The sequence below is a fragment of the Stenella coeruleoalba genome (assembly GCF_951394435.1).
Source record: "Stenella coeruleoalba genome assembly, chromosome: 10".
Taxonomy (NCBI): Eukaryota; Metazoa; Chordata; class Mammalia; order Artiodactyla; family Delphinidae; genus Stenella; species Stenella coeruleoalba.
The window spans coordinates 55,299,346-55,312,357 of record NC_137156.1 but is presented as its reverse complement, the minus strand read 5'-3'; the positions used below and the strand labels follow the sequence as shown (position 1 = coordinate 55,312,357).

General features: G+C 38.5%; 1 protein-coding gene across 14 annotated transcripts in view; it reads right to left on the bottom strand.

Moving 5' to 3' along the window:
- Positions 1-13,012, bottom strand: part of ARPP21 (cAMP regulated phosphoprotein 21) — a 1,021,360-nt gene that overhangs the window by 85,822 nt on the left and 922,526 nt on the right. For all 14 annotated transcript variants that reach the window (XR_013830175.1, XR_013830176.1, XR_013830177.1 and 11 more), the window contains one exon: positions 6,498-6,537. The gene's annotated coding sequence lies outside the window, so the exon portion shown is untranslated. The remainder of the gene's footprint in view (positions 1-6,497; positions 6,538-13,012) is intronic.

Sequence of the window (13,012 nt, the reverse complement as noted above, 5' to 3'; positions counted from 1 at the left end):
CCCGGGCGCCTCCCGACTCCGACTTGGCGGACACTTGGCCAAGCCTTGCCCACTCCCTTCCTCCGGGGCTCACTCTCCAGGCCAACTCTGCAGAGAATATCCCACAACAATAACACTTCACTCCACCCCAATCGAGCCGTAGCCTCAGAGCTCTCAGAGATTCGCGGCTTTGAGCAGGACCCCAAGTCCCGGCGTGCGACGCCAAGTGGACTCCCCGTGGGCGCCTGCCCAGCCCGTTGCCCACTCGGGCGCTGACTGAGAATCGCAGAGGTGCCCCAGAAACCCCGGCAGGCTAGGGCGTGGGGCAGGGCGCCGAGTTGACAACCCAAGAAATAAAAGCGCTGCATTTCCCGTTTGTTCTGGAGATGTGCTATTTTTATTATCTGTAATTCATTTTTTCCCATTGTTTCAAGGCGCACACTACCAAAAGGAAAAAAAAAAAAAAAAAAAAAGGAATAGTGGAGGAATGGGAATACATTTCCGGAATACCGCCCACCCCTCCTGAGTGAATGTGGAGCCTACTTTTCCAACATTATAGGTCACCAGCCAAGATAGATCATTCTGGCGTTCTGCCCCCAGCTGAGAGCAAGGCATTTGATTCTGAGCTTCCTTGCTAGGCTGTTATTAACGGGAAGCAAAATTATACTTGTACATGCCTGCACGGAATTGCCAAAGCTCATTCTGACAGTATCCAGCAATTCAGCTTCTCAAATGTAGGCACTGAATAACTATGGATCTGGCGCAATGAATGCCCCATCCCACGATAAATTGGAGGAGAGAAAATCAACTTTTAACAGCTGCAATTAGTAACCCCATGAAGAGACAACAAATAACTAGTAGTACACGTCAATAAATGTCCTTTTAGTTCCATTTATTGACACCCATTCCCGATGACAGACATCATAAACAGATTTATTAAGGGAGGCGCCTTCCACTTTTTATAGAAATGTAATTTCAACAGCGGTAGCCATGTTCATATATGCTAAGAGATTGATTAAAATATCAAACAGATGGTATGTGTGGTTCTAGCAAATGCTATGAAAAGAATTAGGATAAGGTTGTACTGGTCTTTGATGAATACATATTTCCCAAATATTGGAAATTGCCTCCCTTGGGGATCAGCCGTGCTGGAATAAGAGTAAATCTGTTGTATGAGGTTTCAGCAAATGAAGCCTAAAGAATTCAAGACCCTTCTGTTGATCTATTTTTTGAGACTTCGACTTAGTCCTCTTCAAAAACATTTTGACAGGCATTTCTCCCCTCCTTCCAGCCATATGGAATTCAAGGGAAAATTCATCAAAAGTATTTCTAATTCTCTTCCCTTCAACTCAAGTCATGTTCTAAAAAATCTACTTTCCTTGGGGGAAATTGTTGTGACAAGTTGTGCTGTCTTAAACTCACATGATTGGGACTGCGTGGAAGGAGGATCAGTGTACTTGATTTTCTTTTTGGACAGAACTGCACCTAAGCAGCTCCTGAATGGGTGAATGGGTAATCTACTAAGAGGAAACCTGAAGAGCTTATTCTTAACACCAAGTCTTCTAGATCGGACTTCACTCTGGAAATACACACACACACACACACACACACACACACACACACACACACAGGAACTCGATTCTATAAACTGGATTAGAAATTATAACCATTGATCGGGGAAGGGGAATTCAAACAGCACTCTTAGTACATACTTCCGTGATTATGTATAAGAAAAAGAGAGAATGTTTCAATATCTTATCAGTGTATAGACAAGCTTGATGGTGAAACTTAATGCAGTTTCTCATAGAGTTTAACCTTTATTTAGAAAGGAAAGTGTGACAAAGAAGAATAATATTCATTTAATTCAGCTAAATTTTTCTACCTTTTCTCATATGTAGTCAACAAATTAGGGACTAGAGAAGGTTCAAGTTTATTTGAGGCCATGCAGGTAATTAGAATTCAGCTTTCCAATTTTAACTTTTGCATCCCAATGTGGGCCTGAAATATACTTCTGGGAATATGAGGCAGGCAGTGAACAGTACGTGACTCTTCTAGGCATTTGGAAGGTGTTTGTATTTCCTTAAACAATCTGAAACAGTTACCATTCCTTAAGGCCCTTGGTCTGCTGTATATTAACTACCACTAAACTCACTAAATCTGTTGTCTACCTTATTGGACTTCTGCATGACATCTATGATGCTGATGCCCATGCAGAGGTGTTTCTGCACTGAAAGCATCCTGCCTTTAGGGGTGGGAAGTGGTGGTAATGGGGGAAAAAGGAAGTGCAACAGGGAAGAACAAAATCTGACTCCATATTAGATCTGTTTCTTTTACTTTAACCTTTGTATTCTATTTCTTTTGCTTTGAGTTACGAATGTTGCCTATAGCCTGGAAGACACATGATAGCCTATTTTCAAGGCTCTGACCTTTAAGAGTATAACACTCTTCCATTCATACAGAGGTAAAAAGTTGCAGAACAGAGAACAACAATTTGTCTTGTTGGAGGTTTACAGGAGCATCCTGGCCTGACCTAGGTGGACAGCTGCAAGAACAGAGGATTCCTGCCCCAAGAAGTTTGTAACAACCAACCACACCTCCTCCCCTTTTTACTATAAAAGAAGCCTGCATTCTGACTGGGGTAAGATGGTTCTCTAGGACATTAGTCCACCCTCTTCTCGGTCTGCTGGCTTTCCGAATAAAGTCACTCACTATTCCTTGCCCCAAGAACTCATCTCCCGATTTACTGGCCTGTCGTGCGGCAAGCAGAAGCTGTGCTGTTAGCCTCTTGGTCTGGATGCTTTTGAATTTACTTGGCATTGTGTTTGAAATGAAAGGGCATACAGGTAACCAGGTAATGCCAGCTTGGGGAGTTGAGCTCACCTACACACTGGCAAACATCTAAGATTGTTGATAAGCTCCTTTACACATATTCCCTTAAGACACTAAATTAGTGCCCTTTAATGAAGCTTTCAAATTGGATTTTCAAAATAAGGCAAATTGCTAAAATAGCCCAGCTACCTTTATAAGCACCTTTTCAGCTGAAGCGAGAAGTAAATTTCCATGCTGTTGAACTTCCATCATTTCTCAACAATTAGGCTGCTAGGAGCTCCCCTTTAGGGTATTCTCCCCCATCACAACAAAGGCTCACAAACCCCCCAGAGAGACTTCTCATTTGCCCTATTTCCAACATAACAGTCTAGGGTCTATTAAATACGAGTCTTGGGTTTAAAGCCATACAGATATGCCTGGTACAGAAAGGCAGGGGAATAAGGGCGGGGGGGAAGAGTAACATTTTAATCAGAAAAGTTTAGTTCCCCATTCTTAATTCGTGCTAAGCCAAAATAACTCTAAAACACATTTCAGAACATCAACAAAGAATGTTACATCACGTATGCATCTGAGCATGAAGAAATGTCACGATCAAAAACAAAGAGGACTTGGGAGACTAGAAACCAAATGTTCTGATGGCACAGATCCCTCTGGAGTCTGCTGTGTGCAGTACAAGAAAATGATCTCCATGAACCCTGATGTTCTCACAGGCAGACCAGAAATGAACACTGGCCAGCACACGCACACGGTGATGCTTTGCTGAGAGGGCAAACCCAGAAATTTCCTCAAAAAGGAATGTGTGTAGTATTTTCAAGGAGATGCATCTAAAACAGCGGAGGGACAACAAGAAGAAAAAGCTGAAGAGAGGTTTAAGAAACCTGTCATCTGAGCATCAAAAGACAAGAAAGGCTGTTGACTAAACTGCGTATTTCTTTTTAGCATCTCTTGGGAAAGAAATACCAGCATTTAGACACAATCTTAGTATTTGGGGGTTTGGGCCCCTGGTCCCCCTGAGCACTGTGCATCTTCCTTCTCTGCATCCACTGCCCTGAGGGACCCGTGACATCTGCATAGCCGAGGCCTGTGTTCCAGGCAGCAAGGCACTCAGATGCAGGGAATCTGACTGCAGAGCAGGCGTGTGTTCAGGCAAGACGTCTAGGGGCCTCTCTACCTGCCTAGGGTTAGCTCTGCCCTCTAGGACCTCCTTCAGCATGAAGTGTTCTCAACTTCCCACGGAACCCATGAAAGATGTTTTTGATTTTTAAAAACAGAGCCCAGAATTGAAAGCAGAAATGTAGCAGAAGCATCAGGGGCATATTTGGGAAGGATAGAGGAAAATGTTTCTCCCTGCAATGCAAGGAATGATACAGAGCATAATCTAGCATTTGCCAAAGCAAATGTGTAATCCTGTCTCTAGTTTTACATTCCTGGCCCTGAGATACAGCATTTTCTTCCGTAATGGACACCGCTCCCTTTTTCACGCAAAGGGAGACAAAAAAGGTTACCAAGTTATTCAGAACTGGAATAATATATTTGGCTTCTCCACAATGAGATAACATTAAAAGGTCTATGAATTAGCCACTAGAATAAAACAGCTACAATCCATCTCTAATGAAATATAGCACATTTGCATTTTAACTGTTCTTCATAACTTAAAATGGTGTGTGTGTGTGTGTTTAAAAGGTAAAATATATTCACAGTGTTACTATTTCAAAACAGTACTATGATCTTACTGGAAACCCAGTTGTAGGCCAATATCCAGCATCTAAAGAACAATGTGCAGATTTATAATTCTACATGAATGTACAATTTGTTCTCCAAAGCTACTCTCCAAAGAATTTTTTTAATTTTGAAAAATAAATGCACGTTTGCAAAATCTATAGAGATTTATCGTAAAAAACAAAATGAGGGTGGAAACCAAAATGAAAAAGGAACAAAATAAAATCTCCCAAAATACCACCACCTCAACAGCCATCACTTTCATGCTTAGCCAATTTCTGTGCATTTATATCCATAAATATACAGGTATATTTTGCATAAATGGATTGCAAAATGCATGTCACTTTATAATATGCTCCGTATTCTCTTCTTTAGAATAAGTCATGGGCATTATCTCCATGACATTGACTACATCAATATATTAATGACAGCAGAGTGGTGTATTAAATACAAAACATGGGTATTATGCAAAAGTGAAGGCTACTGGAGGGTGTGGTTTCCAAACTGGAGGATTATCCCATTAGTGTAAATCTTTAAATCTGAATTGCCTGTCAAACGTGCCTTTATTTTACATTTTGGCATAATACTAGATTTAAAGATGCTACATCAGCTTCAGAATATCTTTTGTTTTGATTACTAATCTTTATTAAAGAGCTGGTTGACCTTTGCCTCCTGGCATAAATTATATAGAATAAAAAAATAAATATACCATTACAAACCTACGAAATGTTGTTATGTGTGTATTTTTAATTGAATTGTCATAAGGCAAAATTTTCATTTTGGAAAGAGAAGTAAATAAAAATTCTGTGAATTTACTAATTATCTTCTTGCTTCAAGCTTTTCCCTTAACACAAACACTAAACACTTTTCTTTCTATTAAAAAATGGTAAATATTTGAGGAAGCTGAGTGAACTCTTTCAGGCCAAGAATTTGCGGATGATTTGGTGGACTCTGCCTTCCTTCACTCCAGAAATACAGCAGATCCCTGGGAGCCATGAGCAAGCCTCCAAACCATTGTTTTCATCCCCTTTTTTTTGCTTATCAATTTAACCATTTTAAGCACACAGGGCCAAAATCACTGATTTGACATATATTTACCCTTCAACTCTCAGGATGAGGGTACAGACACAGAGTCAGGAATAGTTAAAAAACCGGAAGCTTCTATGGGAGAGAAATAATTTCTTATCTTTCAATCAGATAAGAAATCACTCGTCTGATACAGATGACCAAAAACCACATGAAAAGACACTCAACATCACTAATTATCAGAAAAATGCAAATCAAAACTACCATGAGGTATTACATCACACTGGTCAGAATGGCCATCTTCAAAATGTCTACAAACAATAAACGCTGGAGAGGGTGTGGAGAAAAGGGAATCCTCCTACACTGTTGGTGGGAATGTAAATTGGTACAACCACTATGGAGAACAGTATGGAAGCTCCTTGAAAACCTAAAAATTGAACTACCATATGATCCAGCAATCCTACTCCTGGGCATATATCTGGAGAAAACCATAATTAGAAAATATACATGCACCCCAATATTCACTGCAGCACTATTTACAATAGCCAAGATATGGAAGCATATCTAAATGTCCATTGACAGATGAATGGATAAAGAAGATGTGGTACATGTATGTAATGGAATATCACTCATTCATAAAAAAGAACAAAATAATGCCATTTGCAGCAACATGGATGGACCTAGAGACGATCATACTGAGTGAAGTAAGTCAGACAGAGAAAGACAAATATAACATGATATTACTCACATGCAGAGTCTAATTTTATAAAGGACACAAATGAACTTATTTACGAAACAGAAATAGACTTACAAATACCAAAAACAAACTTATAGTTACCAAAGGGGAAATGATGGCGGGGGTGGGGGGGGTGGGATAAATCAGGAGCTTGGGATGAACATACACACACTACTATATATAAGATAGATAACAAACAAGGACCTACCATATAGCACAGGGAACTCTTCTCAACATTCTGTGACAAGCTGTATGAGAAAAGAATGAAAAAGAATGAATATATGTGTATGTATAACTGAATCACTTTGCTGTACGCCTGAAACTAACACAACATTGTAAATCAACTATACTCCAATAATATTAAAAAAAGAAAGAAATCACCAGTCTAACAATTCAGTTACTTCCACTTCATCACATGCAATTGTAACCCAGGGCTCACCACACCCACTTCTTTCCTTTAGAGGACAGCACACGCCCCAGCCTTTTGGCAGTCAGGCTTGGCCATGTGACAAATTCTCACTAACAATAAGTGAACAGAGTTGTACATATCACTTCCCGGCCGAGGCAGTAAGAAGCCTCTGCAAAATCCTCTGGGTTCTCCTTGGCCCCCACACAACCACAGAGGAGGTCAGATGCCCAGATAGTCCAGCTCCATGGTGATAGCCTGCATCAAACTGGGTCCCCGAGTGACTGTGTAGAGCAGACTGCAACAGTGACCCATGTCAGACAAACTAAGCAAGAAAAAAAAATTATGTTTTAGGCCACTGACTTCTGCAGATTTTTTGTTACCACAGTACAACCTAGATTCCCTGCTTTATAAAGCTAGTCGGTCTGTGAGAAAGTAACATGTTCTGAAGTAAACAGAGACCAAGAGTGGCTTGCAGGAGGCCAGGAGTTTGCTCCTGAATCAGCCATGAAATCAACTATGCGATTTCAATAAGTCATTTCCACCTTAAAGCATCATTTTTATTTTTAAATTTCCAAAATGAGGCGATAGCACTAAGTTTTCATCTAACCAGTATCACACTGTTCTAATTACTGATGGGTTATACTAAGGCTTGATGTGTCCTAGGCAAGATCCCATTCTTCTTTTTCTTCGCCCCCCCCCCAGCTTTTATTGAGGTATAATTGACAAACAAAATTGTAAGACATTCAAAGTGTACATGGTGGTGATTTGATATACGCACACATGGTGAAAGGATTCTCATCATCTAGGTAACATACCCAATACCTCACATATTTATCTCTATTTTTTGTTGAGAATTCTTCCTTTTAATGATTATCCTGTCTATATTTTTGAACTTTACTTTTTGTCTTTCAGTTGAATACGGTCTTGGTCATAGCTACTCAATTCGGCCATAGTATGAAAGCAGCCACAGCAACATGTAAACAAATGGGCATAACTGGGTTCTAATAAAACTTTATTTATTTTTTAAGAAACAGGCAGATTTGGCTTGCAGAACATAGTTTGTGACCCCTGATTTGGTGGATGATAAAAATTTTATTGGAAATTACTGGGGAAATCACTGATTAGGTAATAAATTTTGTCTGGACAGGTTTTTTGGAATAAAACCTTAAATATGTATGCTATATGTTACACTAAAATAAAATTCCAGTTTGATTAAATATTTAAATATAAATTTAAAAAACACAAACTACGATTTAAAAAAAACAGGTGGATACATAATCTTAGAATGTGGAAAGCTCTTTTAAAGTACGGAACTGACATTATTCATATTATGCCAGGCGATGCTTTGATGGAAGGAATAAACCTCCAAAATCCTTCTGGTTTTGTCCTAACAGACGTTTATTCTTTTGCTTTTGCTACATATCTAATGTGGGTTTGTGCCAGGCTCTTTTCCACTTGGTCAAAAATGGAGGCCCTACAGTCTTATGCTGCCATCTCCACAGTAGATACTATCGGAGACAGATGAAGGATGTCATACCAGCTCTGAAATGGCACAGACAAGACACACAGTACCCAGTTCTCCTCACAGTCCATTGCCCAGGACTAGTCACATGGACTAAAGGGGGCCTACAAAGGGGACTGGGGAATTGTCAGAGCAGAGACAGTCGGAAAGAAATATATCTAAGGTCTAATTTATTCATTTTACACCTGGGTATGAGGGATGTCTACTCTGGGTCCTGGGTGTTCAAGAGCCCAGGATTTTATAAGAACACACACACACACAGACACACTTATTAAGGAATACATGTGCCCCAATGACACTGGGATGAAGGACTTTGCGTGGTAGAGCGTAAGTCATAACTCTTAACTCTACTCCCATGACTAATCCCATTGCAGGGCTCAGGTGTTGGGGGAAAACCCTTCTCCAGGACTTCTGCCCTATGGCCTAGAGACAGAAGACACCTGTGTTTGACTACCTTGAAAATGCCTGGCATTGCTAAGTATGAAGACGGATGCTGCTTTGGAATGCAGGAGGAATCTGAGCAGTGGAAGCACTTAGGTAAGAGAAAAGACAAATTAATTAACACGTCAAATCTATCCTCTGGGGGTGAATTTAATGTTTTTTTTTAATATATTGAAATATGTTCCCTGTATTGCCAAGTGTCTGTTTTGTTGCTACTTGTGGTTTTCAATTAATTCCTCCTCAGATATTTACTTATGTATCACCATACTATTTGTAACAGTTGTATCTAGTGACTCTGGAACATGTTGCAATATTCAGCAAATTCAATTACTGTTAAATTTATAGTATATTAGGGTTTCCAGATAAAATACAGGACAAAAATGATTAAAAAATGGGTAACTGTTTTAGAATAAGTATGCCTTAATGCAATATCTGGAACATACTTATACGAAAAACTATTGCTGTTTATCTGAGGTTCAAATTTAATGGGGTGTCTTGCATTTTTATTTGATAAAATTGGGCAATATGTCTGAAGGACAATACTGATTGTTTACACTGGCATCTAGATCGACATTAAAGGCTAGAATTGTGAATAGTTTTATATCTAAAGAGTAATGAATTTGATTTAAATAATTAAAAAATATAAATCCAAATTAATTTACTATATTTTGTTCAAATTAGTGATTTGATTTTTTTCATTTTATTTTAACAAAAAATAATAAACAATCTAGAAGAAAAATAACATTCCTGAAAAGCTATACTCTATATTTTTTATTGTTTATGCTTGTTTCATATTCAAACTGTCTGCACTTTGACTATATCTCTACTGTGTATATATATATATATTTATATTATTTATTTATTTATTTTGGCTGCGTTGGGTCTTAGTTGCAGCACACGGGATCTTTGTTGCTGCATGTGGGATCTTCCGTTGGGGCATGCAGGCTTCTCCCTAGTTGTGGCGTGTGGGTTTTCTCTCTCTAGTTGTGGCGCGTGGGCTCCAGAATACGTGAGCTCTGTAGTTTGCAGTACACGGACTTTCTCGTTGAGATGCGCGAGCTCAGTAGTTGTGGCGTGGGCTTAGTTGCCCTGTGGCATGTGGGATCTTAGTTCCCCATCCGGGATCAAACCCATGTCCCCTGCATTGGAAGGCGGGTTCTTTACCACTGGACCATCAGGGAAGTCCCTCTACTTTATATTTTAACCTTTTCTATTACTATTGTCACCTGAACACAAATTAGGGGACAAACTTTATATAAAAACATAATTATTGATTTTACCTGAAGTGAAGGCAAGAAAAGCAAATAAGTGTACATTGATTTATATAGTACGTATGTCTTTATATTATCACTCATCCGAACATTGCTGAGCCATCAAACACCTAGACATGAACACTAGTTAAATTCAGCTATCCTTGATATTTTTTGAATTTCAGACATATAAATATATAAATACCGTAATTTTCTATCCTAGCGATCACCATATATCTCTTTGTTCCCTTTCTTCCCACACATTTAGGAAACAAAACCAAAAACAATAACAAAACCCATTTACTCGCTTGTCATGGGAGACAATCCCAAATATCAACTAATCAACACATTTATTTCAAAGTCTAGGATCTCTTAGTGATGTGTAGTAATTACTATATATCAGGTTCAGAAGAACTTTCATAGAATATTACAGAAATTTGTGAATTAAAAGGCATTTCCTGACACCCTATCAACCTACCCTCAAATGCAGAGTTTGGACAAGGAGAGGACAACCACAGTAAACACTCCCAGTTGGAAAGTGGAGAAATGGGAAATACATATCAGCCACAGGTTTGTGGCAAATTTGAAATCCTCTGGGTAGACATTCTTAAGGTCTTCCATTCTCTGTATACAGAGAAGTCTTTAAGTCTTGATTCTGTTCTTGGAAAGAAGCAACCTTGTCTTTCTTTGCTCTTCGAGTCTCTAGGCAATGCCTTCTGAGGGGGTGGTTCTTTTTCCATTATCCTCCTTGGCCCACCTAGAGGGTTGTGTGACTTTCTTATTCTGCCTCTTGCCTGCAGCAATTTGAGAGCCAAAGGGTCATTTTAAGTCTCAAGCTCTTGGCTTCTTTGGTAGATGTATCTTTCACAACTTACTTGGCTTCTTATAGTTTGATACCAGTAAATTCTATGTGCTAACTACACTCATGGCGGTTTATTAAACTTTTCCTGTTCCTCCTCCTTGCTCCCCACACCTCTGGCTCTCTTTCCCTGTCTCTCTCTTGCTATGCTGCTTCTAAGAGGTTATCTACAATAACAGGTGTAAAGGCCAAACCCTTTGCTCAATCTTTTCCCTGAGGCACAATAACCCACTGAAAAAATTTTAACAATAAGTACATAGGCTATACTCTTACTTTGATTTTTGCTTACATCATTTTAATCAGTTGATCAGATTTACTGGGCATATTTCCATTCAAAACCTCTATATTTGCCATCTTAACTAGGGTTTAGATGCAGTATGCTTTTCCAACATTAGAACCCTTTGCTTTCCTTCATTTTTATTTGGAAACCAGCCAATTCTATCTGGAGTTAATCTCTTTCTTTTAACACTTTGCCAAAGCATCCAACAATATTCTACACACATTGCTAACATGTTCTGTCTTCATACTTTCCCCCTATGCCCTCATGCATGTAAGGAATGTGATTTGCTTCTTAGGTTACTGTAGGTAACAATTTCGTCAGACATTTTGCTCTTTCCAGCTTCTTATATCAGGATTCTCACACCTGCTGCCTGATTGCTAAGCTAATGCCTCCTAGGGTAGGTTTTGGTTATAGTCTGTCTTCTGGTATAAATTTATTATTAGTCTTGGTAACAATGATTCCTGTGTTCAAAAAGTATTGGGTAATGCAATTCAACCCCACTTTTTATCTGATAAAGAAAATGAAACCCAAAGAGTTTATGTCAATCCATAACGATGTTAATTGTCAAGGTTTACAGTGCTGACATGACTATTCATGACTATTTCAATGACTATTTCAATCAGGTGTGATGTTGTATTTTGCACCCCATTCAAGGTGTTATTTTGAATAATGGAATATCAAAGTCTTAAAACTTTCCTATATACCATGAATTAGATGTCCCTAGTTTGTACACTGATCTCTTCATGGAAGCCTTCCTTAGCTGCTCCAAGCAGTTACTGTTTCCTCTTCCAAGTCTCCTTGGCACTTTATACAGAGCTTGTTACCTTTAACAATACACCACACTTCTACTTTTATTTTGAACTCTAAACTCCTTGAGGGAAGACTTTCTATCCTTTTTCTTTTTATTATCACTTAAAATACTGCTTAGGACATTATAAGTAGCTGTGCATGTAGAAAAAATAAGGGAGAATGAACACTCTAAAAATCTGTATAAATTACCAGACTGGAGACAAAATGTTAGGATTGAGAATGCTGGGTTCCACATTTTAATCATTTTCTTCCCCATCCTTTAGCATTTCCATAGGCCCTGACATTTGTTAAATCAATCCTTACTAAGGATCTGGCACACAGTTTTTAAATAAATAATTTATCATTTGAAAATTATTCACACATATTATAAAGAATTTAATGTTAAATAATCTTTATAACGTGTGCTCTCCTTGAAAAAAAGTACAGGTAGGTAGATAGAAACAAAACATTTTTCAGGAATTTTATAGTACATGCTACTTTTAATAATAAATTACTTGGATATAGAATGAGGAGAAATAGAAGCAAAACAAAATGATCTGTTAAGTAATAGGTAAACATTTTACACTTTAGGTGATGGAATTGCCTAAAAATTCCCTAAGTATGTAAAGAATACTTTGAAAAACATTAACAGGTTGAGAGTAAAACATTTTGTTAGTCCCGTGTTTCAATTCTGCTGGATTCCATGCTAAGAAAGATGAAATACTCAGTTTTGTACTTCTGTCTATGCATCTTCACAATTTTCTTACTCAGCAAACATGAAGAACTGATTGTCAAATATGAGTCAAGAAAATGAATGGCCTTACTCAACACCAAGCTTTACTGATAATTTCAATAGGCAAGAATTGAGAGGCCCAAGCAAAGTGAAGAGAGGTCCCAGAGACCATTAATAGTTCCTCAGATTCTTCCTTCTGAGAAGAGATCTTTGGACTAGAGTAATATAGCAGGCCTCTAATTGAAATTTGCTAGAGTCTTACCCAGTGGAAAACATTTTAGTCATGAGACATTTTCATTTGATATTCTAGATTGTCATATAGCTTATATAATATTTCTTGGGAATTATGTTTCATAAATCCATTTGTACTAGTCTTGTTCATCATAGGCAATCCTAACCCACGGGTATTCTGTGAAGACAATTCCGTAGATAAGAACCCT